The sequence below is a fragment of the Calonectris borealis genome, unplaced genomic scaffold, assembly GCF_964195595.1.
Source record: "Calonectris borealis unplaced genomic scaffold, bCalBor7.hap1.2 HAP1_SCAFFOLD_206, whole genome shotgun sequence".
Taxonomy (NCBI): Eukaryota; Metazoa; Chordata; class Aves; order Procellariiformes; family Procellariidae; genus Calonectris; species Calonectris borealis.
This window is the reverse complement of record NW_027441591.1, coordinates 34826-60732: the sequence shown is the minus strand read 5'-3', so window position 1 is coordinate 60732 and position 25907 is coordinate 34826. Positions and strand designations below refer to the sequence as shown.

The window sequence follows — 25907 nt, the reverse complement described above, 5'->3', positions numbered from 1 at the left end:
TTCTCTGTATCTGTGGGTTTCTAAAATTTTTATTATTTGACACTCCTGTGCAGTGGACACCTGTTTTCCCTTTCCCGTGAATGAGCTGGGGCGCTTCCTTGTCCCTCTGTGTGCTCTTCCCCGCTCTCCTTGGGTAAACGGAGAGTCTCTGTTTCCTCCCAAGTCCACATGTTCCTTTGAGGCTTCTTAAGTTTCCCTGAAAGGCTTTCTCTTGCTGGCAGCGTGTGGTTTGAGATGCATCGCTCCCTTCCTTGTCACTCCTCTGTGCCCTGTCCGAAACAAGGGTAACACAGGGGTTTGGACAAGGTTTTGGAACAAGTGTTTTCTCATGGTTATTCCTCAGAGCATTGTCAATCACGAGGCATTCCCATCTCACTCTTCTTTAGAGCTGGCTTAGTCTCGGACATGAATTCCAGCTTTCCTTTCTTTTCAGTTTGGAATCAAACACCGCTGGGTACAAAAGAGGGGGTGCTGCTCCTGGCGAGAGCTGTTGATATCAAAGTCCCTTGTCTGATGATCGATGCAGTGAAGGTTCTGTGTACCCTCTGCCTCAACCCGAAGGCGTGGACATGGTGACAGAAATCCTGCCTTTTGCTGCTCTTGAGCTTTCGACTGGCCTCTCTGTGGAGTCTCTCTTCTGCCTCTGGCTCTTCTCTTCATTTTGTAATTGGTCTGCACGTGCGCCCTCCTGCCCTGGCTTGTGGGTAGCTGCTGATCCTCTCTCATTGCAGCTGTGAGCAGGTGCTGGAGACTTTTGCTGGAAGAGCAGAAACAGATGGGGTGGAGCGATTCAAACCCCTCTTGGCTGGCCTGGGGAGCGGAACCTCGGTGGCGCTGAAGGTACGTAGTTCCTCAGGTTTGTGTGGACATGGCACTTGAAATCTTACTCAGGAGCTGGAGAGCTTGAAGTGGGATGAGGTTGGTGTGGCTGAAATGCCTTTGGCTTTACTGCTTTTTTTCTGCTGCAGCTTTGTGTTATCTTCTGGCCTCCTTAGAAGTCCTGAACCAGTGACTTCCAGTCCATGCTCAGAAGTTTTCTCTTTTGTGTGTGTGTGTGGTTTTTTTCAGGTGGCCTGTATGCAGCCGATCAGTGCCATGATCCGTCCTGCTTGTGAGCTTGACTTGGGAGTTCAGATACGTAGTGAGTTGTCTGTGTACTCCATGTACCTCATCTTGAATTCAGAAAGCAGCGCCACCCTTTTCATGAAAAGAAAAAAAAGAAAAAAGAAAAAAGAAAGGTGGTGCTTTCCAAGGACTAAAATTTACTTCGTTTTAGTGAGTAGGTAGGTGAACAGAGCACATACACTCCTTACCTGGTGTCCAGCTATTAATGCGAGGGGGTATTACGATGAGAACCTGCTAGATAATTATACTCTGGTTTTTTGCATTTTTACCATCTTTCATGAAAAAAACTACCAAAGGTAGTAATAGTAATAACGGGTAATAGGTAATAGTAATAACGGGTAATAGTAATAGTAATAACGGGTACTTGCCCGTTATTGCTCATGTAATCTGTGGCAGAGCTAGGACTTGGAGTGAGATTACCATGCTTAGTCTTACCATTCTAGAGTATTTAAAACATTTCCTTGAAACGCTTTCCCAAAATCACAAGACCTGACTTCTGAAATTGCCGTTTTCCTAGGAGCTGCATCTGCGCTAAGCCAGATGAGAGAGTCCTGCCTGCTGTTAGTCACTGAGGCTGATGACAGGTCACCCAGCAGTTCTGGCAAGGACAGAACAAGATGGATACGTATGTTCCTCTGTGCTGCTTGTAAATTCCATCATGTCTTGCGTAAATTGGTCTCCAGGTTTTGCAGGTTGTAGGTTTGGTAGGATCGATGGTGTCTTAAACGTGATGGTAGTAGCAAAACCTGTAGGCATCCATGTAGGGCATTTTGGATTTCATAGAATCTGCAAGGATATTTGAAGAGTTTAATGTTATGTTGAGGTACAGTAGTTATAACGTTATCAGAAGAAAGTCTTGGCAAAGAAGATGAAGATGGCAAAGATACTCAAAAGCGTTATAACCTTTGACAGTGGAAACAAGTCATTTACAGTTTATATGAACAGTCTACTATTCTTTTCAAAAATTTACAGAGAACGTTTTGCTGTTTCCTTATCAGAACTTAGTGATAGTAAATTAAAGCTCTCCACTGAGATGTAAAAAAAGGAGTCATGTATCCTGCAAAGAAGAGTAATTGCTCGGACTTGATAGTCTTACTCTTTTTAGTTCTCTTTAAAGGCAGGTGTGTGCTTCCTCACCTGTGCTGTGCAGTGAGAAAAAAAAACCACCCTTGAAACCTCCTCTGAAATTAAAGGTGGGTGAGACACATCACATTTTCCACCTTTTCCACCATCCTGCTTTCTCTTGAACTTGTTTGTATCGGTATCAAAAATTCTTTGCTTTCCCTGGAGCCAAGACAACTTAAGATTTTGGTTTTGTTTTCAGCCCGGCAGTCTCCTGTCAGAGAGAGGTGTCCATGCAGAAGTGCTCGGTCACAGAGCACTTGCTCCTTGCTGCAAGAGGACTAAGAGGTGGGTGCGTAGTTAGTGATGCTTCTCATACATGCTTTGGAGGGTTTTCAGGTTGGTGGTCATTACAGAATTACAGTATGATAATTACTGCGGTAGTCTGAGGGTATAAGGGAAACAAAGATTTGGACGGAGGAGAGGATGCTTTTTAATAGCCACTGTGTTTTCTACAACACAGTTTTTGTGGGTCACTGACAAGAGGATCATGAAGGAGGTGGCTGAGACTGTGTAATGGAAATCCTTTTGTTCTGGAGTTGGAGCCCAAATAGCCCTCTAAAAATCTTACTCACGCTACCTAATCTGGAAGCATACAGTTTCTTTTCTGAAAACTGAAGGTAATTCAGTTAGAGGGAGAGCCTGTTTGGAAGTTTCAGTAGTTTGGGAGCAGAGGCCAGTTGGGGGCTGGGGCCCTCGGGGGTGGGGGCTGTTTCTGCCCCGTGCCCTTGGCCTGGCACTCACAGCTGGGAACGGGCTTTCCAGAATCCTGCTGGAAGGAGCCAGATGTGGGAGCTGTGGCCGAGCTGGGGGACAGGGAGCACCCCTGGACCAGCCTCAGGACCTGCGGCACACCTGCCTTCAAATCAGCTCTCCCAGCAGGACGTTGCCCAGGAGCAACTTTGAGTTTTGCTCTTCTCCTTCAGGAGCCGTGTTCCACACCAAGCACACCCAGAGCTGCGCCTGTGCCAGGAGAAGACTTCACGCACAGCTGGGGCTGATGGTGACAGTTCCCGCCAGATGTGCATGTCAGAGAGATGCAGGTAAGATGCCACGGAGGAGACACTGACTGATTGCCCCTTCTCTTGCAGGAGCAGGGTTTAAGAGCAGGAGGGAGCCAGGGTACAAGGGCCTAGGAGGTCAAAAAATGCATCAAACAGCCAGAGCACGAAGCAGAGGGAGAAGAGAAATAGGTGCAGGTCACGTGGCTGGGACAGTGCTTGCAAGGTAGCATCTGCCACAGAAGCACAATAACAGTAAAAGGCATTGGGAGGTCATGGAGTGACTGAGGAAAGTGCCTGGCAGAGAGAAGAGCCCGGAGAGACAGGAGACAAGGTAGAGATGGAGGTGACAAAGATGGCATGTGGAAAGTGAGGGTGCAGGTCCTTGTGAAGACGCTGGTGGCTGAGCAGCTGACGGGGAAGGAGCAGGAACCTGGCTTCTGCTGCAGGTACTTGTGGTGTCACTTGCTGCTGAGCAATGGATAGGGTAGGAGTTTTTAAATCACTTGTGCAGATGCGGGTGATATCACTTATGACTGAGTAGCAGCTGGATAGGAAAAGACGCATGGCCTGCTTAGGTGCCTGTGATGTCATTCGTGGCAGGAACTAGCCCGTTGCTTTTTCAGGTGCTTGTCATGTTCCTGGTGGCTGAGTAGCTGGAGAAGACAACATGAATCACACAAAGGCGACCCGAGCCTCTAATCGAGCAGCGCTGAAGATGCTCTGTTCCCGGTCATTTTTTTTCCCTGAGATCTCTGCGTGCTAATTTAATATGCTCAGTAGGTGTAGAAAGCTTCCACCCTTCTGGATCACACGGGTGCTTTCATAAAGGAAGTCTCGAGTTAAAAAATTTCAAAAAAACCCCAAACCCGTCTGTTCTTTCTCACATGGTCAAACTCTCTACAGAAATCAGAAGCACCACTTAGGACTGGGTTTGGTTATGATGCAATTTTATTGTTTCGATCCTAAACGTCAAGTTTGATGATTAGCATTCTTATGATAATGTTTGTCTGCGGCCTTTGATGGTAAATTGCAGGTTGTGATGGCAAGCTCCGTCACAAGTACTGAACGCTTCTGTCCATAAGCCATGCACCTGAAACACGTGGCAAAGAGTGAGGCAACATTTGCTGGTGATGCTGCAAATGCTTACTTTTTAGTCCTCCTCTCCGGAGTTCTCTTTGGATCTCTTTTTCTTCTTCACTTTCTTGCATTTCTTTTTCAATTCTGCATCACCAGAATGCTCGCTTCTGCCTTTCACCGCTTTCTTTTGGGTGCACTTTCATCCCCCTCTGCACAGGCGTGTTTCCTCTTTCTGCACGTTTGTTTTCCGTGTGCCTGGCCAGAGCCTGCAGGCTCTGGGTGAACCGGCACTGGTGGGAGCGCACGTTGTCCAAGCGAGTATTTCCCCGGCTGCTGCTCACCTACCGAGCCAGGCTGCGTGTCTGCTCTGTGGCCGCTCAAGCCGTGCACGCTTTCCCCTCTGGAGCTTCTGCCATTCACGGGGGCTGTTTCTCTCCCTGTGGGAAGAGCTGCACAGGTTCCCACTGCCAGGCGCCGGCTGACGGTGAGCGCGCTTCTGCGTTTCTGCGTGGCGAGCGCGCCTCGGGCTGGGAGGCGACAGTCTGGTTGGCTTCTGTTCAGCTTCCCCCCCTGCTCAGAGTCAGAGCGCGCTCTCTTCCTGCCGCAGCGCTGAGGGGGAGTTCCTGCAGAGTCCCGTGCTTGTCTCTTCCTTTGGGTCCTCTGCATATTTTCTCCACCTTCTTGATTCCTCAGTCCCACGGTGACGCCAGAAAGTGGACTCTTCTGCACTTGGTCCAGCTTTGCCCCACAAGTGCTCTTTGTCTCTTGGCATTCAGCACCTGCTCCAGGGCTCAGATCATGGTGCCTGGAGAAACAACAGTGATCTTAGTCTAGGGTTGTTCTCGCAGCCTCCTCGTGCCTTCAGTCTCATCCTTTCATTGTCTGGCAGCACTTGGTGTGACACGCAGAAGCCTGAACCAGCACTAGAAGCTGGAAATGAGATCACGGTCTTCCAGCCACGTCTGTCCCTTTCAGAGCAGTAACTCATCTTTATACCCTCTCGGACCTCCATTTCGCCTCTTTTCGCAGCTAGCCAGTCTCAGAGAGCAGACAGCCAGCAACTTACACCAGCGCAAGAGTTTAGTGCCAGACAAGGAGGGAGAAGAAAGGAGCGGGCAAACTGCAGAACAGACAGAACTTAACTAGACAAACAGTCATTCTCTCCTAGGACAGAAAGCAAAACCCACCACAGGAGAACACCACCACCACGATCAGTAACAGGAGAGGGAGTGTATTCGGAACACCCTTCCACACTTGTTATTACCTGGCATAGAAGAGTAAATACGGACGCTGGCGGAGAACCGTCTTGATGTCACAAAGACCTACAGAGTCATCATTCATCTTGTACCACTGTCCATCGCCGGCCTGCAAAGAAAGGCAACGCTATCTTTAGATGAACTGCAGGATTTTTAACACAAAAACACAGAGAGAACACCACTGAAGGACACCATGCGCCAACGCAAATCGCAGAGTTGACTTTTACCTTCACGAAGCAGTAATAGTGTCCTGCCTGACAGCTGGAACCTTCATGTACCAGGACAGCATACAAGGAGTAGAGGAGTGGTTCTCCAGCCGCTTGAGACATATATGCACCAAGGTCCAAATATTCCGGATACTGCACAAGCTAAAGAGAGACCGAGAAGACTAAAAGTTATCCTGAGAGTCTTTAGGAAGCAGCCTGAGAAAACCTTGCCACCAAACACAGGCTAGAGGTATAGAAATAGATCTTCTCGGTTCATCAAAAAAAGGCGTTGCCATTTCGTCATTGAAGTGGCAGAAAACTGTTCTCGGCCAAACCAGCTCTTTACGAGCACAGCGAAGTGCTTATCTTCGCATTGGAACTTTCCTCTTACCACAAGGGAAAGAGCAAGGCACAGCTACCAGAGCTATTGCATTGATTTTTCTTAGGCAGCTGCACTCGATAGCCATCGTGTGCAGACGTTAACAACTTCCAAAAAAGGGTTCTCCTTCGGGAAAGGTCTCCTTCCAAGCAGACAAAGTTGCAGTGCACTTGTATACATACCTTGCTAATCTTTCTGCCAGAGAAAGGATCGAATCTCTTCAAGCACACTGTCAGGACATTGGAGGAGCGATGTATCGCAAGCCTCTTGGACGCAGTGGCCAGCTGTTCACACCTTGAAAACAAGCACAGACCCAACTGTTGCAACCAATCTTCTCCCCGCTTCACCCCCCATCCACGTATGGTTGCGTAAAGGCTTGTTTTGCCCAACTATCGTATGCGCAGGTTTGCATTTCAGACCCCTTAAGTCCGTACGCTCTCACGGAAGGTAGCTTCGGTCTAGGGTGGCTCACTTTGGAGAGCAGCAGTCTACAGTCTTTACAAGAACTAGGAACGACACTGTTCAGAGAGCCGGCAGAGGCTGCTATTGCTCCGAGGACTGCGGTCTCCTGGACAGAGAGGCAAGCATCCAAAAAGCCTTGGAAATGAAACTGTTGATTGCTTTCTCGAGGCAGCTGCTGTTGCCAAATCACTGTCCAGAGCTCTTCCTCGCTTCAGCTCACCACTGCGTATGGGACGTGTCTTCTCCCTTCTGGCCATGGGGGTAGTTCAGCGGGCAACTTCATAGCTAGGAAGGTTGACCACCTCCAGGGCAGACAATGCCAGGAAGAAAATTCTCATCAAAGCTTTCCAAATATCCAGGCAGAAGGGAAAAAAATTACCCGTGTTAGAAACAAGTGCATTATTTTCCAAGTTCCGGATGACTCGGGTGGATTAGTTGTATGGGAAAGAAAAAAAAAGAAAAAACCCAGGCTGTCTCATGACTGTGTTTCTCAATTAAGTCAAAATGTAACTAGGGCTCCCGGACACGCAATACCGTAACCCAGTATCTACTATGAAGATGTCTTTAGTAATAATCTTACTTGCTACATTTATAGCCATTTTCACCATCCAACTGCTCAGGTTTAAAAAAGTCTTCCAGAGCTTCAGTGACAGATGAGGCTGCCTGGATGAGAAAGAAAGGAGAGCGCTAAGCTCCTGGAAACCCAAAATCCCAAGAAATAGCTACCCGTGTGGTGCCAGCCTTATCCCAAGAAAGAGCTACCCCTGGGCGGTACCAGAGTTGCCTGTGGTACGCATGGTCAAAAATAGCAAAAGCAATCAAAGCCATCCGAGCAGCAATCAGAGGCGAATTGAGGTAGTCCAAAGCAGGGTGGTATGGCAGTGTCACCAGGGCTGTAGATGCCATCCTTACTCTCTGCCCAGCTGACACCCAGCACGGGGAGGCCGTTTACAGGACTTCCACCGAAGGAGCACAGAAGCCCGGTTCCCTCCCCATCCAGCACCAAGCTCTTGCGTGGTAACAGCCCACAGTTTTAAATCAACGGAGCTTACTGGAGATAAACTAGGCCCCCTGCAGGGGTCTTGAAACATTGTGCACCACAATTTCAAACCATCTTACCTTGATGTCCAAAGGAATATCAAGGAATGCTTCGTAGGTGTCGGAAACGGCTTTGCAGCTCAAGCACGTTACTGGAAGGCAAAGAGAAATGCTTCTCAGGTTGGGAAGGAGACTAACTCTGCCCGTTTCAACAACCAACACATACTACTTTAGAGGCACTGGACATACTGCTGCATGCTAGAAACTAGAAGTTTGTTTACCACAAAGAGAGAAGGAGCCAGAGATCATTCTAAGGACGGTAATATTTTTAAAAAGTACCTCTGGATCTCAGAAAGCCCCCAAATATTTGATGGACGATGGTAGTTTCTTGCGAAGAGATGCCCAAGCTGGAAACAAATCGTAAGGCAGAGAGTTATCTCCTCCAAGAGTTTTGCTTTGTGTGAAAACTCTGGGCATAGGGTTTCCTTGACGGGAGAACATCAAGGAGTCCAGAGGGCTCAGGAACACTACAAAGGTAATTTGCTTGTGCTTACTCGCTGCTTCCACTCGGACGAGCTCTCTGCATGGCATTGATAGTGTAGCTTAAGAACTCGTGGGCATCTTCCTGCATGCCAGGCTGGAAATGTTCTCCTATTCCTGAGACAGAAGTTGTTAATAGTTCTCTCTGACAAGAAGGGAAGAAACGTGTAAAAGCACCTGAAATGACTTACTTCTGAGGACCCGGATGACAGCCTTAGGTTGGATGGCACTGGCTGAAGAATGCAGGACCTCGTTAACGTGCGCTTCCATTATGCACATCATGCAGAAGCCTTGCTGACGACCTGAAGAGGGAGGGAGGGAAGCAAGCTTCTCAGGCTAGCAAAGTACCATAGCAATGGCAAACCTAACGGAGATCTTGAAGTTACAAGAACAGTCTCCACTCTTCTGCCAAGGTGCCAATGTGCCAACAAGCCCGGGACATTTTAGTGCATAGGAAACTGTCTTCAGAGGGATGCTTAACTGACAGAAGTTTTCTGTGCAATAAGCAAAGAGAGTTTAACGTGCAGGAAAAGGGCCCGAGACCCGGGGCTAGAAAGCGGTGCCTTTCTGAAGATGAACACACCTAGGCAGGACAAGAGGCTTCTAGCTTGAGAGTTCAAAGAACACCAACTCGGGGGGCTGACAAAGAAGGGATGCTTTTCTCCTAAATCAAATTCGAGATTCTGGGAATCCTTGGGAAGTGCCCGACAAATTTACAAGGAGAAGTTCATAAAAGTACTCACACGACTGGCCGTGCGCACGAGAGAGCAGGTAGTTGGCCAGAGGGGGAGTGTACGTCAGGCACTGCAGGACGGAGTTGAGGAAGCAGGTATTGCCCAGGTTATGGAGTCCTGCTCCAGCTCTCTGTCTTTGCTGCCACTCCATGCAAATCTTCTCCGGGGGACAGAGGATCCTTTGTGGCGGAGCCATTCCCTCGGCAATGACTGCAGGGAAATGACATTTGAAAAGAGATGAGATGATATTGTTGCCTGAAAGCCTATTTGAAAAGTCGAGTCCTGTACAGGAGCACCCAGGACAACCAGCTCTAACCTCCAACACAGAAACATCGGGGGAAGCCTGACACTGCCATCGCAAGAAACAGTTTTGGAAAATAGTCTGTTCCCCTGCTTACTTTGCTGAAAGTCCAACAAACCCACACTCTGATTTCTGTGCCTCGGGCTACCTTCCTTTCCCTCTAGAGTCTTGAATTGGATTATCAGGGCAAGTCTTCCCTTTTCCCGATTGTAACTTGAAAAAAAGCAAGTCCCTAGCACAGAAAGTAACCCCACTGATGTCAGATCTTTCTACGAGCGATGTCATCTTTCAAAGTCTTGCACATAGTGGCAGAGGAGTGACAAAATGCATTTTCCTGTGTCGAATTGAAAACGCCTGGGTAAGTCTGGCTGCTCTCAGGAAACACCCCAGAATTCACTCTAGGTTGTCAGCACATCCACGTTCAGGGATGGAGCACCAGCCACGTCCGTTGCCTTTAGGGATTCACAAAGTCCAAGCCTGCTGGTGAAGCCGTTACTCACGGGAGTCATTCCCCATTGCAGCCATCGCTCCTCTCAGGAACAGAGGGGAAAGTTTGGGATGACAAAGGATGTCAAGACGCGCTCCAGAAAGAGACGATCAGCGCCAATCCCGTCACCTGATGGCAAAGAAATAATTGTAGCTCAATAAAACGATTAAACCCCCCCCAAGCACAACCTACACAACAGCATCCGCTATCCAAAGTGTTCCAGTGGTACCTGTAACTGCTGCAGAGCTGCAGGCTGATGGCCCTACTGACCCTGTCACAGGACTCCAGTTGACAGCAATTACCAAGGCCCTTTTGAAAGACTGCGTTGCATGTCACCTTCTCTGAGGAGGAGCTGCTGCTTACCAGGGCTAGCGTTAGCAGCAGAGCCCTCTGGCTCGCCAGCCCACGCTTGCCCACCTTGTATGCAGGAGTGACTGGCTTTCAGCCGCTGCTTTAACGGCTGCCTTTGCCGTGCTCCTTTTCTGTCTCCCTTCCTACCGCATCAGTCAGGGTGGGCTTCTTGTCATTCTAGGCTGAGCCCAACGCCTCAGACTACACTGCCACCCCCCTACTTCCCTGTCCTAGGATATGGCAAAGAACTAAGAATTAGCAAGTAGAAACTCTGCCCATAGCCCTGGCCAGCCTATAAAGGTGTAATAGCTGAACCTAGAGCTCGGAAGGTATAGACCAGCCGATACTTTTATCCCGTATCTACCTACTCTATGATCTGTCCTGAAAGTCAAATCATAATCACCTTTGAAAGAGGGTGGGAGTTGCAGAGAAGCGGGCAGTAAACGATAAATGGTTGGGAAAAAGTAGGCACGCAAGTAGCAAAGGAAGGAGCCGAGTTATCCCGAAGGCCAGCTCAGCCCAACTAGCTTTCGCTGACCCGCTCCTCAGGATACCAAGCCCTGGCCAGGTGAGCTCACAAGCGCCGGGCGGGTGCCGCATGACTGCCCCTTTGTGACATGGGGCCGCACGGGGACGTGTCCCCTTGAGCCACGTGACCACGCAGCTGCCGCAGCCCGGGCAGCTCCGGCAGCCGGCAGCCGCTGGGCTTCCCCACACGCTGCCGGCGAAGGGCCGTACGTCCGCTGGCAGAGCTCCCGCCTCTTCCCTGAGCCGCACCAGCCGGATGAATAAAAACCTGCCCCGGGCTGTAAGCGTGCCTGTTCACAGCTTTGGCTGGAACATTCGGGTTGCCGAGGTTTCTTTTCCACTCTTCCCAGGTACAGGAACTGTGTCCGTGAGACTCATGTAGCAAAGCACCTGATCGCTTACAGCTTCATTTCCAATAAATTTTATCTGCCCCCCAAGATTCAACCACAGGCTGACTCTGAACTAGAGCTACCGAAGAAGCACCTTCAGCAACCGTGCTGGGTGGACCTTGGCTGGCTGCCAGGCCCCCACCCAGCCGCTCTCTCACCCTGGAGCTCTGAAAAGCGTTTGGGGGTGCCTTTTTAGCATCTGGTTTAGCCCCTTGTCTCGCCCGGAGGGCAGTGAGTATTGCTCCTGCCCCAACGAGGCAGCTGGTTGTAACTCCTGCCACGCTTGAACTGCTCGGTTTGGCCCTTGCCCCACTCGCGGCATCTGCTCTTCCCCAGTCCTGTTCAGGGCAGTTAGTTGTACTCCTGCTCAGCTCAGGGCAGTTAGTTTTGCCCCTGCTCCACTCGGGGAGGCTTTTCTCTTTTCATGTTTTGCTTGAGGCTTCCAGTTTGGGCACAGCCTTGCTCGGGTGCCTTGCTTTCCTCATGTCCCTCTCGGGACGGCTGAGTTTTTCCCCTCTTTTGCTTGCGGAGGCTCGTTTTGCCCCTTCCCCACACAGGGTACCTGGCTTTACTGTGGCCTTGCTCAGGTGGCCTTTTATGCCCCTGCCCAAATTGGGGTGGCTAGTTTTGCCCCGCCCTGTCTGGGCATTTGGTTTGTCCCTGTCCTGGTCAGGGCATCTCTTTGTGCCCCTGGCCCCCCATGGGGCATGTCATTCTGCCCCTGCCCCCGCCCCGCTTGGAGCAGATATTTTTGCCCTGCCCAGCTGGGGTCCCGGTTTGCCCCAGCCTTTGCCTGCCCCCCAGTCCCTCCTGCCCCGGCACCTCTCGTTTCCCTCCAGTCCCGGCTCGGGCGTTTCTCCTGACTAGGCGGTGTCCCGTCGGGGCAGGGGCCGGGGAGGCTGCGCCGTGGTCCCCTCCCAAGCACAACCCCGTACCTGGCTTTGGTCTGCGGTGGCACTGTGGCTGTGGGGCTGGCGGGGATGGGACGAGCGGCCGCCGGGCCCTGGGGGCTCCTTGTCCCTCAGTTTCGTTCCGGTGAAAGGCGGCCCCTCTGCAGGCAGGCAGCTGCAGGCAGCTGTCTGCGTTTTCCGCAGGCGCTGCTGCCTGGGTCCTCGGAGGGCTTCATGGCCCAAAAGGTGCCAGCCCGAGTGCCAGGGGCTCCCTGGATGCGCAACACTTGCGCTCTTACCAGTCCCGCCAGTTACCAGTTTCCACCAATGGACTCTACACGTAGAGAGAAAAACTACCCCATGAATTACATATGCAAGTTCAACACGTGTTTTTAATTCTGGCTTTGGCTTTTCAGCCTGTTGGTACCAACTGAGTATTGTTTTTCCAAGGCAATCCCAACAGCTGAACAGGGATTAAAGCTCTTCCTGGAGGGGCCTGTGGGCAGGTGGGTGGGCCAGCAGAGCGGTCAGTGTCTCTCGAAGGTCTCTCTGAGCTCCTCCTGGCCAGAGGTGGCTCTGGGAGGAGGGACGAGATGGGCTGCTGGTGCCCATGTGCAGGTGCTTGTGATGTCAGTTACGACACAGTTCCTGACTGGGCAGGTGCAGGAACCTGGCCTGTGCAGGTGCCTGTGATGTCACTGGTGGCAGGAATGCTCATAGGGCATTGAACGGAACCTGGCTTGTGCAGGGGCTTGCGATGTCAGTTACGACACAGTTCGTGACTGGGCAGGTGCCTGTGATGTCACTGGTGGCAGGAATGCTCATAGGGCATTGAACGGAATCTGCCTTGTGCAGGGGCTTGTGATGTCACGCCTGGCACATTAGCTGATATTGCAGGCGCGGGAACCAGGCTTATGCTGCTGTTTGATGTCATTGGTGAACTGTGCATCTCACATGGCAAGTGCAGCAACGTGGCTTGTGCAGCTGTTTATGTCACGCCTGGCTTAGTACCTGATAGGGCAGGTGCTGGAACCTGGCTCATGCAGGTGCTTCCGAGGTCATTTGTGGCACGGTTCCTGATTGGGCATGTGCAGGAACTAAGCTTGTGTAGGTGTTTATGTCAGCTGTGGCACAGTTCCTGATAGAGCAGGGGCAGGAAACGGCCTTGTGCAGGTGTTTATGTCACTGGTGGCTTAGAAGCTCATAGGACAGGCGCAGGCACCTGGCTTGTTCAGGTCTTTATGTCACTGGTGGCGGGAATGCTGATAGGACATTGAGTGAATCCTGGTCTTACACATGCTTATGATGTCACGGGTGGCTCAGTAGCTGATAGGGCAGGCGTGAGAACCTGGCTTGTGCAGGTCCTCTTTACTCTTTGCATCTCCAGTCTCTACGTAAATCATTCTAACTCGATTTTCCGTTGCATGTTTCTTCCATGCAGTAATTAGTAAGGTGAACCTTGCCATCAAACTTGCTGAACCTTGTCAGAGCACTGTTAAACTTTCTTAAATTCCATCGAACTTCCTGAACTCTGTCAAATTATTATTTTACCTCAGTAAAACATATCGCTGCCCCTCTCTTTTGAGTGAGGTGCATTCCACTGCTTCGCAACAGTGCATGCTCCCGCCATAACAGTTACAGAGCCGCCAGTGAAATCACCAGCACTTGAACCCTGCAGGGGCCTGTGCCTGCCCTAACAGGTAGCCACCAGTGACATCCCAAGTAGCCGCATAAGCCAGGTGACTTCTCATACCCAGTCAGCCACAGAGCCACCAGTGACATCACAAGCACCTACACAAACCAGGGTCCTCTTCCTGTCCTATCACCTACTAGGATCATGCAGCATCTCTAGCCCTATCACTTACTCAGCCACTCATGACCTCACAAACGCCTGCACGAGCCAGGTAACTCGTCATAGCCAGTCAGCTGCCCAGGCAAAGGGAACGTGAGAAGCAGATGCACAGCCCGGTGTCCTTTCATACCCAAACAGCTACTCAGCCGCGAGTTACCTCACAAGTGCCCGCACAAGCAAGGGGCCTGCTCCTGCCCTTTCACACACTCAGCCACCTATGACCTCACAAGCACCATCAAAAGCCAGCAGCCTGCTGCTGCCCTCTAAACTACCATTGCACCAGAGACATCACAAGCCCCTGCACAAGCCAGGGGCCTGCGCCTGGTCTGAAACATCCTCACCACCGGTGACATCGCAAGCACCTGCACGAGCCAGGAGTCCTGTCATTCCCAATCGCATGCTCGGACAACAGTTACCTCAAAAGCACCTTCGCAAGCCAGGGCCCTGCTTCTGCCCTACCACCTAATGGGTCACCAGTGACCTCACGTGCACCTGCAGAAGCCAGGGGCCTGCTCCTGCCTGTCACGAATGAGCGGTTTAGAGGCCGCTCAAGGAATCACTGTCGAAGCTATCAGCAGAAAGTGATCTTAATAGAAATTGATAACAGCATGACTTAGCAGAGTTCGATGGCAAGGTTCACTCTGTCACTTACTCCACAGATGAAGCGCACAAAGGAAACGAGCATGGGAAGCTGAGAAGCCCTTGGCTAGTGTAAACACTACTTAGCAACAACTAAAACATCAGCGTGTTATCAACATTATTCTCATACTAAATCCAAAACACAGCACTACACCGGCTATTAGCCAGAAAATTACCTCTATCCCAGCCGAAACCAGGGTATCGTGTTACAATTGAGTTGGGACGATTTATAGAGAGGCCAAGGACAGAAAGATTAAGGGAGACCCTCCCGTTGAGTCACGAGCTTCAGAGAAGACCCAGCTGGATCCAATCTTAGTCTCAGACTCGGACAATGGTTTATGTCTAAGGGACTACATGTGTTTAGCAGCAGTCTGAGGTTCATTCACGATCTTAAGATAAATCATAAGATTTTAGCAGACTATATTTGCTAGCGGGTACAAACACACACGCACACGGATGCAAAGATAGATAAATATACAAAGATATACCTGTTAGAAATCCCCCTCGAATTCAGTGAAATACTCATGTAAAATGTCTTGGCATTTCTCAATGGGCACAGGGTTGAGCCTCGAGGAGTGTTGCAGCCCAGGTCCCGTGCCAGCCAGTGACAGTCCTCCGAATATCGCAAACTCGAGAGTTTACAAACTCTGATGAGCGTTCATCTCAGAGGGAGACTGTGGGCGCAGCCCACTGCGGTCCAGGAGAGCTCAAAGGGTCTCACTTGTTTATAGGGTTGCAAGATGATTGACTTCAGCCATCCGTCAAAACTCTCAAGGTTTCAGTAACAGTAGTATCGTTCCACTTGAGCTACAACTCAGATGAGGGTATCAGGGGATGACAATTACCCCCGCTGTCATCCTCCGCTTGGGCCAGGCAGCAGAAGTTTCTGGTACGATCGGTACATTCCCCAGCCGATGTTGAGACACACAGGCATAGTACAGCAACTTGTCTTCCTATAAAGCAAACAGAAGTCATTCACAAAAGCGTATGACTTCCTTTCTAATTCAAGATACTCATCATACTCGAGGAAGACCCTCCTGTTCAACAGAAACTTATTGCCAGAATACCAGGAGATGGACAAGTGCCAGCTTCTTCTCTTGACAGGGAAATTGCTACACTTCCTTCATTATTTTCAAAGGTAGCTTCTGGTTTAAAAAGAAAAAAGTGGTTGAGTGATTTGGGCATCTATGACATCTCAGGACTTGTAGCTGTGCTAGTTCAAGGTAAAGATTTTAGGGAAATTCCTTGGCTTTAGCCTTCTTAACCCGGAGCCATAAACTGGCCCAAATGACAGCTTCTTGGAAGCAGAATATAAGATGGATTTCTTGGAACACACAATGAAGTGCTAGCCCTCTTGTAGGCAGAAGAGCAGCAAATGGGATTTAAATACCTCATGTCGTTAAATGTAAACGGTAGGAAGAGAAGAATGGGTCTTCTAGAGAGAGGGATACTTTGCTTGCAGTATGGGTTTGAAGGTGCTGTGCTGTACAGCGTGACACCAGCACAGCCACGCTGAAGGCAAAAGAGGACGTCCTGTAAAAGAGGGACAGACGTGGCTCTGCTCGCTCTTTCAGGTACCCGTGGGTAAACCCACAGACAGCTCCCGTAAAGAGCCCCTTGGAGCAGCAAGGTTGAGCAGCAGCCCCATCAGGTGAGGTGGGGAAGGGTGTGGGCTGGGACGCTGGACAAAACCAGGGCTGTCAATGAGAAACTGGGAGCTTTGACCTTGGGAACTGCGCTATGGCTGAGTAGAGGTGAGGAAGGGTGGAGGCGGTGCAAAAGCGCGTGGGGTTTTTGTGTGTGCTGATGATTTTGTCTGTTCCTGACAGCTGGGTGCAGAGCTTCGGTCCTGATGGCCTCGCCACTCTGCTGGAGACCTGAAAAGGCTCCAGGAGGAAAAGGTGCTGCAGGGTGAGCAGCTGATCGCGTGGGCATCATTGCTGAGTGTCTGTCATAGTGTCCAGAAAGCCACAAGGCTCGTTGCTGCTCCACGCTCTTCCTGGCTCTCCTGGCGCAGCCCCACAGACATGGAGCTCTGCGTCCATCTGTGTTTCAAGTGTTCTTAACCTTCCTGTGTTCTTCCTCTTCCTACTGAGTTTGAATTTGACGGGTATAATCATACCGAACATACTGCAATAACTGACCAACAGATAGTATTTGCAGTTTGCCCCGTGGCTCCTCAGGACTGGTTACTCCTGGGGTCAGGCCAAGAACTGTAGCGCCTGGAGAACCTGGTTCAGCCCTGGGCTTTTTCACGGTCCAGTGGCAACCCCTTTCCTCTCCACGTGATTGTTCTCCCAGTGTGTCCAGCAGGGTGGCCGTCCTGGTCCCAGGGTGTAAGGAGAATGGATGACGGCTACCTCAGTGATGCTCACCACGACACAGTGGTGAGGCTGGGGAAGACTGGTCCCTGGTGACCGCAGACATTTTCAAACGCAGGATTAGTACTGTGTCTGTATGTGGTCTGGTTGTGTGAGGGGGGAACAAAATACCAGCTCAGGGTGGTATGGCCAGGGCAGGAGGGAAGAAGAAAGAGGATCAGGGCAGGTTGCTCACGATGCGATGAGGCAGTGGTTTGCTTGGGGGCTTAAAGATCTCTCCTGAGATGGAGATGGTGGGAGGAGGTGTTTGGGATTGAGCTGAGGGATTCTTGTGAGTAGGGGGGGCGATTGATAGCAGTGTGAATATTGGCTGTATTGGAGTTCAGTCTGGTGGTTTCCTGCATAAACAACCTATCGTACCGTCTTTTGAAAGTCCATTAAGGTGGAATCTTGGTGTGATTGTGGGTGCTGAGGGCCTCATCATCGCCTTACCTAAGAGCTCTGGAGGAAAGAGAGGAGGTGTCTTGTTCCATAAGTTTGTCAGCTCGCTGATTTTCTTCCTCGCAGGTCACATAGTACATGATGCAGACAAGAGACCATCCAGTGCCTGAAGGCTTTATGCACAAGCAGGTAAGAGCCTTGTGCAGTGTGTAGAGACAACCTCACACAGCCAGAGCTCCCGCTGCACGGTGTCTGCCCAGTTATCTCAGAGCAGTTGCTGGAATGGGCAGGGAAAATAGTGCTGGAAGTTTCCTGCTCTTTAGTAAATCCTTGATATCGTCCCGTTGCTTGTTTTGCTTTTTCTCCTACTGTACATTTCCTGGTACCATCACCATCACATACTTTCCTGGGACTTACAAAACACTTTCCGTGTATTTGTACAGGCCTGTGGGACTTTGGCTGCTCTGCCCTCTTTTGTGGCTTTCTCTGCTCCTCTCTGATTATGCCTCTTAACTTACGTATGAGGGCTTGATGCCCTTCAGTATTTCTTCCCATTTGTCTTTCTCTGTATCTGTGGGTTTCTAAAATTTTTATTATTTGACACTCCTGTGCAGTGGACACCTGTTTTCCCTTTCCCGTGAATGAGCTGGGGCGCTTCCTTGTCCCTCTGTGTGCTCTTCCCCGCTCTCCTTGGGTAAACGGAGAGTCTCTGTTTCCTCCCAAGTCCACATGTTCCTTTGAGGCTTCTTAAGTTTCCCTGAAAGGCTTTCTCTTGCTGGCAGCGTGTGGTTTGAGATGCATCGCTCCCTTCCTTGTCACTCCTCTGTGCCCTGTCCGAAACAAGGGTAACACAGGGGTTTGGACAAGGTTTTGGAACAAGTGTTTTCTCATGGTTATTCCTCAGAGCATTGTCAATCACGAGGCATTCCCATCTCACTCTTCTTTAGAGCTGGCTTAGTCTCGGACATGAATTCCAGCTTTCCTTTCTTTTCAGTTTGGAATCAAACACCGCTGGGTACAAAAGAGGGGGTGCTGCTCCTGGCGAGAGCTGTTGATATCAAAGTCCCTTGTCTGATGATCGATGTAGTGAAGGTTCTGTGTACCCTCTGCCTCAACGCGAAGGCGTGGACGTGGTGACAGAAATCCTGCCTTTTGCTGCTCTTGAGCTTTCGACTGGCCTCTCTGTGGAGTCTCTCTTCTGCCTCTGGCTCTTCTCTTCATTTTGTAATTGGTCTGCACGTGCGCCCTCCTGCCCTGGCTTGTGGGTAGCTGCTGATCCTCTCTCATTGCAGCTGTGAGCAGGTGCTGGAGACTTTTGCTGGAAGAGCAGAAACAGATGGGGTGGAGCGATTCAAACCCCTCTTGGCTGGCCTGGGGAGCGGAACCTCGGTGGCGCTGAAGGTACGTAGTTCCTCAGGTTTGTGTGGACATGGCACTTGAAATCTTACTCAGGAGCTGGAGAGCTTGAAGTGGGATGAGGTTGGTGTGGCTGAAATGCCTTTGGCTTTACTGCTTTTTTTCTGCTGCAGCTTTGTGTTATCTTCTGGCCTCCTTAGAAGTCCTGAACCAGTGACTTCCAGACCATGCCCAGAAGTTTTCTCTTTTGTGTGTGTGTGTGGTTTTTTTCAGGTGGCCTGTATGCAGCCGATCAGTGCCATGATCCGTCCTGCTTGTGAGCTTGACTTGGGAGTTCAGATACGTAGTGAATTGTCTGTGTACTCCATGTACCTCATCTTGAATTCAGAAAGCAGCGCCACCCTTTTCATGAAAAGAAAAAAAAGAAAAAAGAAAAAAGAAAGGTAGTGCTTTCCAAGGACTAAAATTTACTTCGTTTTAGTGAGTAGGTAGGTGAACAGAGCACATACACTCCTTACCTGGTGTCCAGCTATTAATGCGAGGGGGTATTACGATGAGAACCTGCTAGATAATTATACCCTGGTTTTTTGCATTTTTACCATCTTTCATGAAAAAAACTACCAAAGGTAGTAATAGTAATAACGGGTAATAGGTAATAGTAATAACGGGTAATAGTAATAGTAATAACGGGTACTTGCCCGTTATTGCTCATGTAATCTGGTAATCTGGTATTGCTCATGTAATCTCTGGTAATCTCTTGGAGTGAGATTACCATGCTTAGCCTTACCATTCTAGAGTATTTAAAACATTTCCTTGAAACGCTTTCCCAAAATCACAAGACCTGACTTCTGAAATAGCCGTTTTCCTAGGAGCTGCATCTGCGCTAAGCCAGATGAGAGAGTCTTGCCTGCTGTTAGTCACTGAGGCTGATGACAGGTCACCCAGCAGTTCTGGCAAGGACAGAACAAGATGGATACGTATGTTCCTCTGTGCCGCTTGTAAATTCCGTCATGTGTCTTGCGTAAATTGGTCTCCAGGTTTTGCAGGTTGTAGGTTTGGTAGGATCGATTGGTGCTTAAATGTGATGGTAATAGCAAAACCTGTAGGCATCCATGTAGGGCATTTTGGATTTCATAGAATCTGCAAGGATATTTGAAGAGTTTAATGTTATGTTGAGGTACAGTAGTTACAGCGTTATCAGAAGAAAGTCTTGGCAAAGAAGATGAAGATGGCAAAGATACTCAAAAGCGTTATAACCTTTGACAGTGGAAACAAGTCATTTACAGTTTATATGAACAGTCTACTATTCTTTTCAAAAATTTACAGAGAACGTTTTGCTGTTTCCTTATCAGAACTTAGTGATAGTAAATTAAAGCTCTCCACTGAGATGTAAAAAAAGGAGTCATGTATCCTGCAAAGAAGAGTAATTGCTCGGACTTGATAGTCTTACTCTTTTCAGTTCTCTTTAAAGGCAGGTGTGTGCTTCCTCACCTGTGCTGTGCAGTGAGAAAAAAAAACCACCCTTGAAACCTCCTCTGAAATTAAAGGTGGGTGAGACACATCACATTTTCCACCTTTTCCACCATCCTGCTTTCTCTTGAACTTGTTTGTATCGGTATCAAATATTCTTTGCTTTCCCTGGAGCCAAGACAACTTAAGATTTTGGTTTTGTTTCCAGCCCGGCAGTCTCCTGTCAGAGAGAGGTGTCCATGCAGAAGTGCTCGGTCACAGAGCACTGGCTCCTTGCTGCAGGAGGACTAAGAGGTGGGTGCGTAGTTAGTGATGCTTCTCATCCATGCTTTGGAGGGTTTTCAGGTTGGTGGTCATTACAGAATTACAGTATACAGATAATATACAGCTAATTACTGCGGTAGTCTGAGGGTATAAGGGAAACAAAGATTTGGGCGGAGGAGAGGATGCTTTTTAATAGCCACTGTGTTTTCTACAACACAGTTTTTGTGGGTCACTGACAAGAGGATCATGAAGGAGGTGGCTGAGATTGTGTAATGGAAATCCTTTTGTTCTGGAGTTGGAGCCCAAATAGCCCTCTAAAAATCTTACTCACGCTACCTAATCTGGAAGCATACAGTTTCTTTTCTGAAAACTGAAGGTAATTCAGTTAGAGGGAGAGCCTGTTTGGAAGTTTCAGTAGTTTGGGGGCAGAGGCCAGTTGGGGGCTGGGGCCCTCGGGGGTGGTGGCTGTTTCTGCCCCGTGCCCTTGGCCTGGCGCTCACAGCTGGGAACGGGCTTTCCAGAATCCTGCTGGAAGGAGCCAGATGTGGGAGCTGTGGCCGAGCTGGGGGACAGGGAGCACCCCTGGACCAGCCTCAGGACCTGCGGCACACCTGCCTTCAAATCAGCTCTCCCAGCAGGACGTTGCCCAGGAGCAACTTTGAGTTTTGCTCTTCTCCTTCAGGAGCCGTGTTCCACACCAAGCACACCCAGAGCTGCGCCTGTGCCAGGAGAAGACTTCACGCACAGCTGGGGCTGATGGTGACAGTTCCCGCCAGATGTGCATGTCAGAGAGATGCAGGTAAGATGCCACGGAGGAGACACTGACTGATTGCCCCTTCTCTTGCAGGAGCAGGGTTTAAGAGCAGGAGGGAGCCAGGGTACAAGGGCCTAGGAGGTCAAAAAATGCATCAAACAGCCAGAGCACGAAGCAGAGGGAGAAGAGAAATAGGTGCAGGTCACGTGGCTGGGACAGTGCTTGCAAGGTAACATCTGCCACAGAAGCACAATAACAGTAAAAGGCATTGGGAGGTCATGGAGTGACTGAGGAAAGTGCCTGGCAGAGAGAAGAGCCCGGAGAGAGAGGAGACAAGGTAGAGATGGAGGTGACAAAGATGGCATGTGGAAAGTGAGGGTGCAGGTCCTTGTGAAGACACTGGTGGCTGAGCAGCTGACGGGGAAGGAGCAGGAACCTGGCTTCTGCTGCAGGTACTTGTGGTGTCACTTGCTGCTGAGCAATGGATAGGGTAGGAGTTTTTAAATTACTTGTGCAGATGCGGGTGATATCACTTGTGACTGAGTAGCAGCTGGATAGGAAAAGACGCATGGCCTGCTTAGGTGCCTGTGATGTCATTCGTGGCAGGAACTAGCCCGTTGCTTTTTCAGGTGCTTGTCATGTTCCTGGTGGCTGAGTAGCTGGAGAAGACAACATGAATCACACAAAGGCGACCCGAGCCTCTAATCGAGCAGCGCTGAAGATGCTCTGTTCCCGGTCATTTTTTTTCCCTGAGATCTCTGCGTGCTAATTTAATATGCTCAGTAGGTGTAGAAAGCTTCCACCCTTCTGGATCACACGGGTGCTTTCATAAAGGAAGTCTTGAGTTAAAAAATTTCAAAAAAACCCCAAACCCGTCTGTTCTTTCTCACATGGTCAAACTCTCTACAGAAATCAGAAGCACCACTTAGGACTGGGTTTGGTTATGATGCAATTTTATTGTTTCGATCCTAAACGTCAAGTTTGATGATTAGCATTCTTATGATAATGTTTGTCTGCGGCCTTTGATGGTAAATTGCAGGTTGTGATGGCAAGCTCCGTCACAAGTACTGAACGCTTCTGTCCATAAGCCATGCACCTGAAACACGTGGCAAAGAGTGAGGCAACATTTGCTGGTGATGCTGCAAATGCTTACTTTTTAGTCCTCCTCTCCGGAGTTCTCTTTGGATTTCTTTTTCTTCTTCACTTTCTTGCATTTCTTTTTCAATTCTGCATCACCAGAATGCTCGCTTCTGCCTTTCACCGCTTTCTTTTGGGTGCACTTTCATTCCCCTCTGCACAGGCGTGTTTCCTCTTTCTGCACGTTTGTTTTCCGTGTGCCTGGCCAGAGCCTGCAGGCTCTGGGTGAACCGGCACTGGTGGGAGCGCACGCTGTCCAAGTGAGTATTTCCCCGGCTGCTGCTCACCTACCGAGCCAGGCTGCGTGTCTGCTCTGTGGCCGCTCAAGCCGTGCACGCTTTCCCCTCTGGAGCTTCTGCCATTCACGGGGGCTGTTTCTTTCCCTGTGGGAAGAGCTGCACAGGTTCCCACTGCCAGGCGCCGGCTGACGGTGAGCGCGCTTCTGCGTTTCTGCGTGGCGAGCGCGCCTCGGGCTGGGAGGCGACAGTCTGGTTGGCTTCTGTTCAGCTTCCCCCCCTGCTCAGAGTCAGAGCGCGCTCTCTTCCTGCCGCAGCGCTGAGGGGGAGTTCCTGCAGAGTCCCGTGCTTGTCTCTTCCTTTGGGTCCTCTGCATATTTTCTCCACCTTCTTGATTCCTCAGTCCCACGGTGACGCCAGAAAGTGGACTCTTCTGCACTTGGTCCAGCTTTGCCCCACAAGTGCTCTTTGTCTCTTGGCATTCAGCACCTGCTCCAGGGCTCAGATCATGGTGCCTGGAGAAACAACAGTGATCTTAGTCTAGGGTTGTTCTCGCAGCCTCCTCGTGCCTTCAGTCTCATCCTTTCATTGTCTGGCAGCACTTGATGTGACGCGCAGAAGCCTGAACCAGCACTAGAAGCTGGAAATGAGATCACGGTCTTCCAGCCACGTCTGTCCCTTTCAGAGCAGTAACTCATCTTTATACCCTCTCGGACCTCCATTTCGCCTCTTTTCGCAGCTAGCCAGTCTCAGAGAGCAGACAGCCAGCAACTTACACCAGCGCAAGAGTTTAGTGCCAGACAAGGAGGGAGAAGAAAGGAGCGGGCAAACTGCAGAACAGACAGAACTTAACTAGACAAACAGTCATTCTCTCCTAGGACAGAAAGCAAAACCCACCACAGGAGAACACCACCACCACGATCAGTAACAGGAGAGGGAGTGTATTCGGAACACCCTTCCACACTTGTTATTACCTGGCATAGAAGAGTAAATACGGACGCTGGCGGAGAACCGTCTTGATGTCACAAAGACCTACAGAGTCATCATTCATCTTGTACCACTGTCCATCGCCGGCCTGCAAAGAAAGGCAACGCTATCTTTAGATGAACTGCAGGATTTTTAACACAAAAACACAGAGAGAACACCACTGAAGGACACCATGCGCCAACGCAAATCGCAGAGTTGACTTTTACCTTCACGAAGCAGTAATAGTGTCCTGCCTGACAGCTGGAACCTTCATGTACCAGGACAGCATACAAGGAGTAGAGGAGTGGTTCTCCAGCCGCTTGAGACATGTATGCACCAAGGTCCAAATATTCCGGATACTGCACAAGCTAAAGAGAGACCGAGAAGACTAAAAGTTATCCTGAGAGTCTTTAGGAAGCAGCCTGAGGAAACCTTGCCACCAAACACAGGCTAGAGGTATAGAAATAGATCTTCTTGGTTCATCAAAAAAAGGCGTTGCCATTTCGTCATTGAAGTGGCAGAAAACTGTTCTCGGCCAAACCAGCTCTTTACGAGCACAGCGGAGTGCTTATCTTCGCATTGGAACTTTCCTCTTACCACAAGGGAAAGAGCAAGGCACAGCTACCAGAGCTATTGCATTGATTTTTCTTAGGCAGCTGCACTCGATAGCCATCGTGTGCAGACGTTAACAACTTCCAAAAAAGGGTTCTCCTTCGGGAAAGGTCTCCTTCCAAGCAGACAAAGTTGCAGTGCACTTGTATACATACCTTGCTAATCTTTCTGCCAGAGAAAGGATCGAATCTCTTCAAGCACACTGTCAGGACATTGGAGGAGCGATGTATCGCAAGCCTCTTGGACGCAGTGGCCAGCTGTTCACACCTTGAAAACAAGCACAGACCCAACTGTTGCAACCAATCTTCTCCCCGCTTCACCCCCCATCCACGTATGGTTGCGTAAAGGCTTGTTTTGCCCAACTATCGTATGCGCAGGTTTGCATTTCAGACCCCTTAAGTCCGTACGCTCTCACGGAAGGTAGCTTCGGTCTAGGGTGGCTCACTTTGGAGAGCAGCAGTCTACAGTCTTTACAAGAACTAGGAACGACACTGTTCAGAGAGCCGGCAGAGGCTGCTATTGCTCCGAGGACTGCGGTCTCCTGGACAGAGAGGCAAGCATCCAAAAAGCCTTGGAAATGAAACTGTTGATTGCTTTCTCGAGGCAGCTGCTGTTGCCAAATCACTGTCCAGAGCTCTTCCTCGCTTCAGCTCACCACTGCGTATGGGACGTGTCTTCTCCCTTCTGGCCATGGGGGTAGTTCAGCGGGCAACTTCATAGCTAGGAAGGTTGACCACCTCCAGGGCAGACAATGCCAGGAAGAAAATTCTCATCAAAGCTTTCCAAATATCCAGGCAGAAGGGAAAAAAATTACCCGTGTTAGAAACAAGTGCATTATTTTCCAAGTTCCGGATGACTCGGGTGGATTAGTTGTATGGGAAAGAAAAAAAAAGAAAAAACCCAGGCTGTCTCATGACTGTGTTTCTCAATTAAGTCAAAATGTAACTAGGGCTCCCGGACATGCAATACCGTAACCCAGTATCTACTGTGAAGATGTCATTAGTAATAATCTTACTTGCTACATTTATAGCCATTTTCACCATCCAACTGCTCAGGTTTGAAAAAGTCTTCCAGAGCTTCAGTGACAGATGAGGCTGCCTGGATGAGAAAGAAAGGAGAGCGCTAAGCTCCTGGAAACCCAAAATCCCAAGAAATAGCTACCCGTGTGGTGCCAGCATTATCCCAAGAAAGAGCTACCCCTGGGCGGTACCAGAGTTGCCTGTGGTACGCATGGTCAAAAATAGCAAAAGCAATCAAAGCCATCCGAGCAGCAATCAGAGGCGAATTGAGGTAGTCCAAAGCAGGGTGGTATGGCAGTGTCATCAGGGCTGTAGATGCCATCCTTACTCTCTGCCCAGCTGACACCCAGCACGGGGAGGCCATTTACAGGACTTCCACCGAAGGAGCACAGAAGCCCGGTTCCCTCCCCATCCAGCACCAAGCTCTTGCGTGGTAACAGCCCACAGTTTTAAATCAACGGAGCTTACTGGAGATAAACTAGGCCCCCTGCAGGGGTCTTGAAACATTGTGCACCACAATTTCAAACCATCTTACCTTGATATCCAAAGGAATATCAAGGAATGCTTCGTAGGTGTCGGAAACGGCTTTGCAGCTCAAGCACGTTACTGGAAGGCAAAGAGAAATGCTTCTCAGGTTGGGAAGGAGACTAACTCTGCCCGTTTCAACAACCAACACATACTACTTTAGAGGCACTGGACATACTGCTGCATACTAGAAACTAGAAGTTTGTTTACCACAAAGAGAGAAGGAGCCAGAGATGATTCTAAGGACGGTAATATTTTTAAAAAGTACCTCTGGATCTCAGAAAGCCCCCAAATATTTGATGGACGATGGTAGTTTCTTGCGAAGAGATGCCCAAGCTGGAAACAAATCGTAAGGCAGAGAGTTATCTCCTCCAAGAGTTTTGCTTTGTGTGAAAACTCTGGGCATAGGATTTCCTTGACGGGAGA

At 49.8% G+C, this 25907-nt stretch overlaps 2 long non-coding RNA genes across 2 annotated transcripts; both read left to right on the top strand.

Moving 5' to 3' along the window:
* Positions 1-301: 301 nt before the first annotated feature.
* On the top strand, positions 302-3291 carry LOC142077312 (uncharacterized). The gene is made up of 4 exons (XR_012671718.1): positions 302-840; positions 1069-1238; positions 2450-2535; positions 3174-3291. It is a non-coding gene; the product is annotated as an uncharacterized LOC142077312 (long non-coding RNA).
* Positions 3292-18235: 14944 nt separating this feature from the next.
* On the top strand, positions 18236-21017 carry LOC142077311 (uncharacterized). Its single transcript, XR_012671717.1, has 4 exons — positions 18236-18543; positions 18772-18986; positions 20177-20262; positions 20915-21017. It is a non-coding gene; the product is annotated as an uncharacterized LOC142077311 (long non-coding RNA).
* Positions 21018-25907: the final 4890 nt, after the last annotated feature.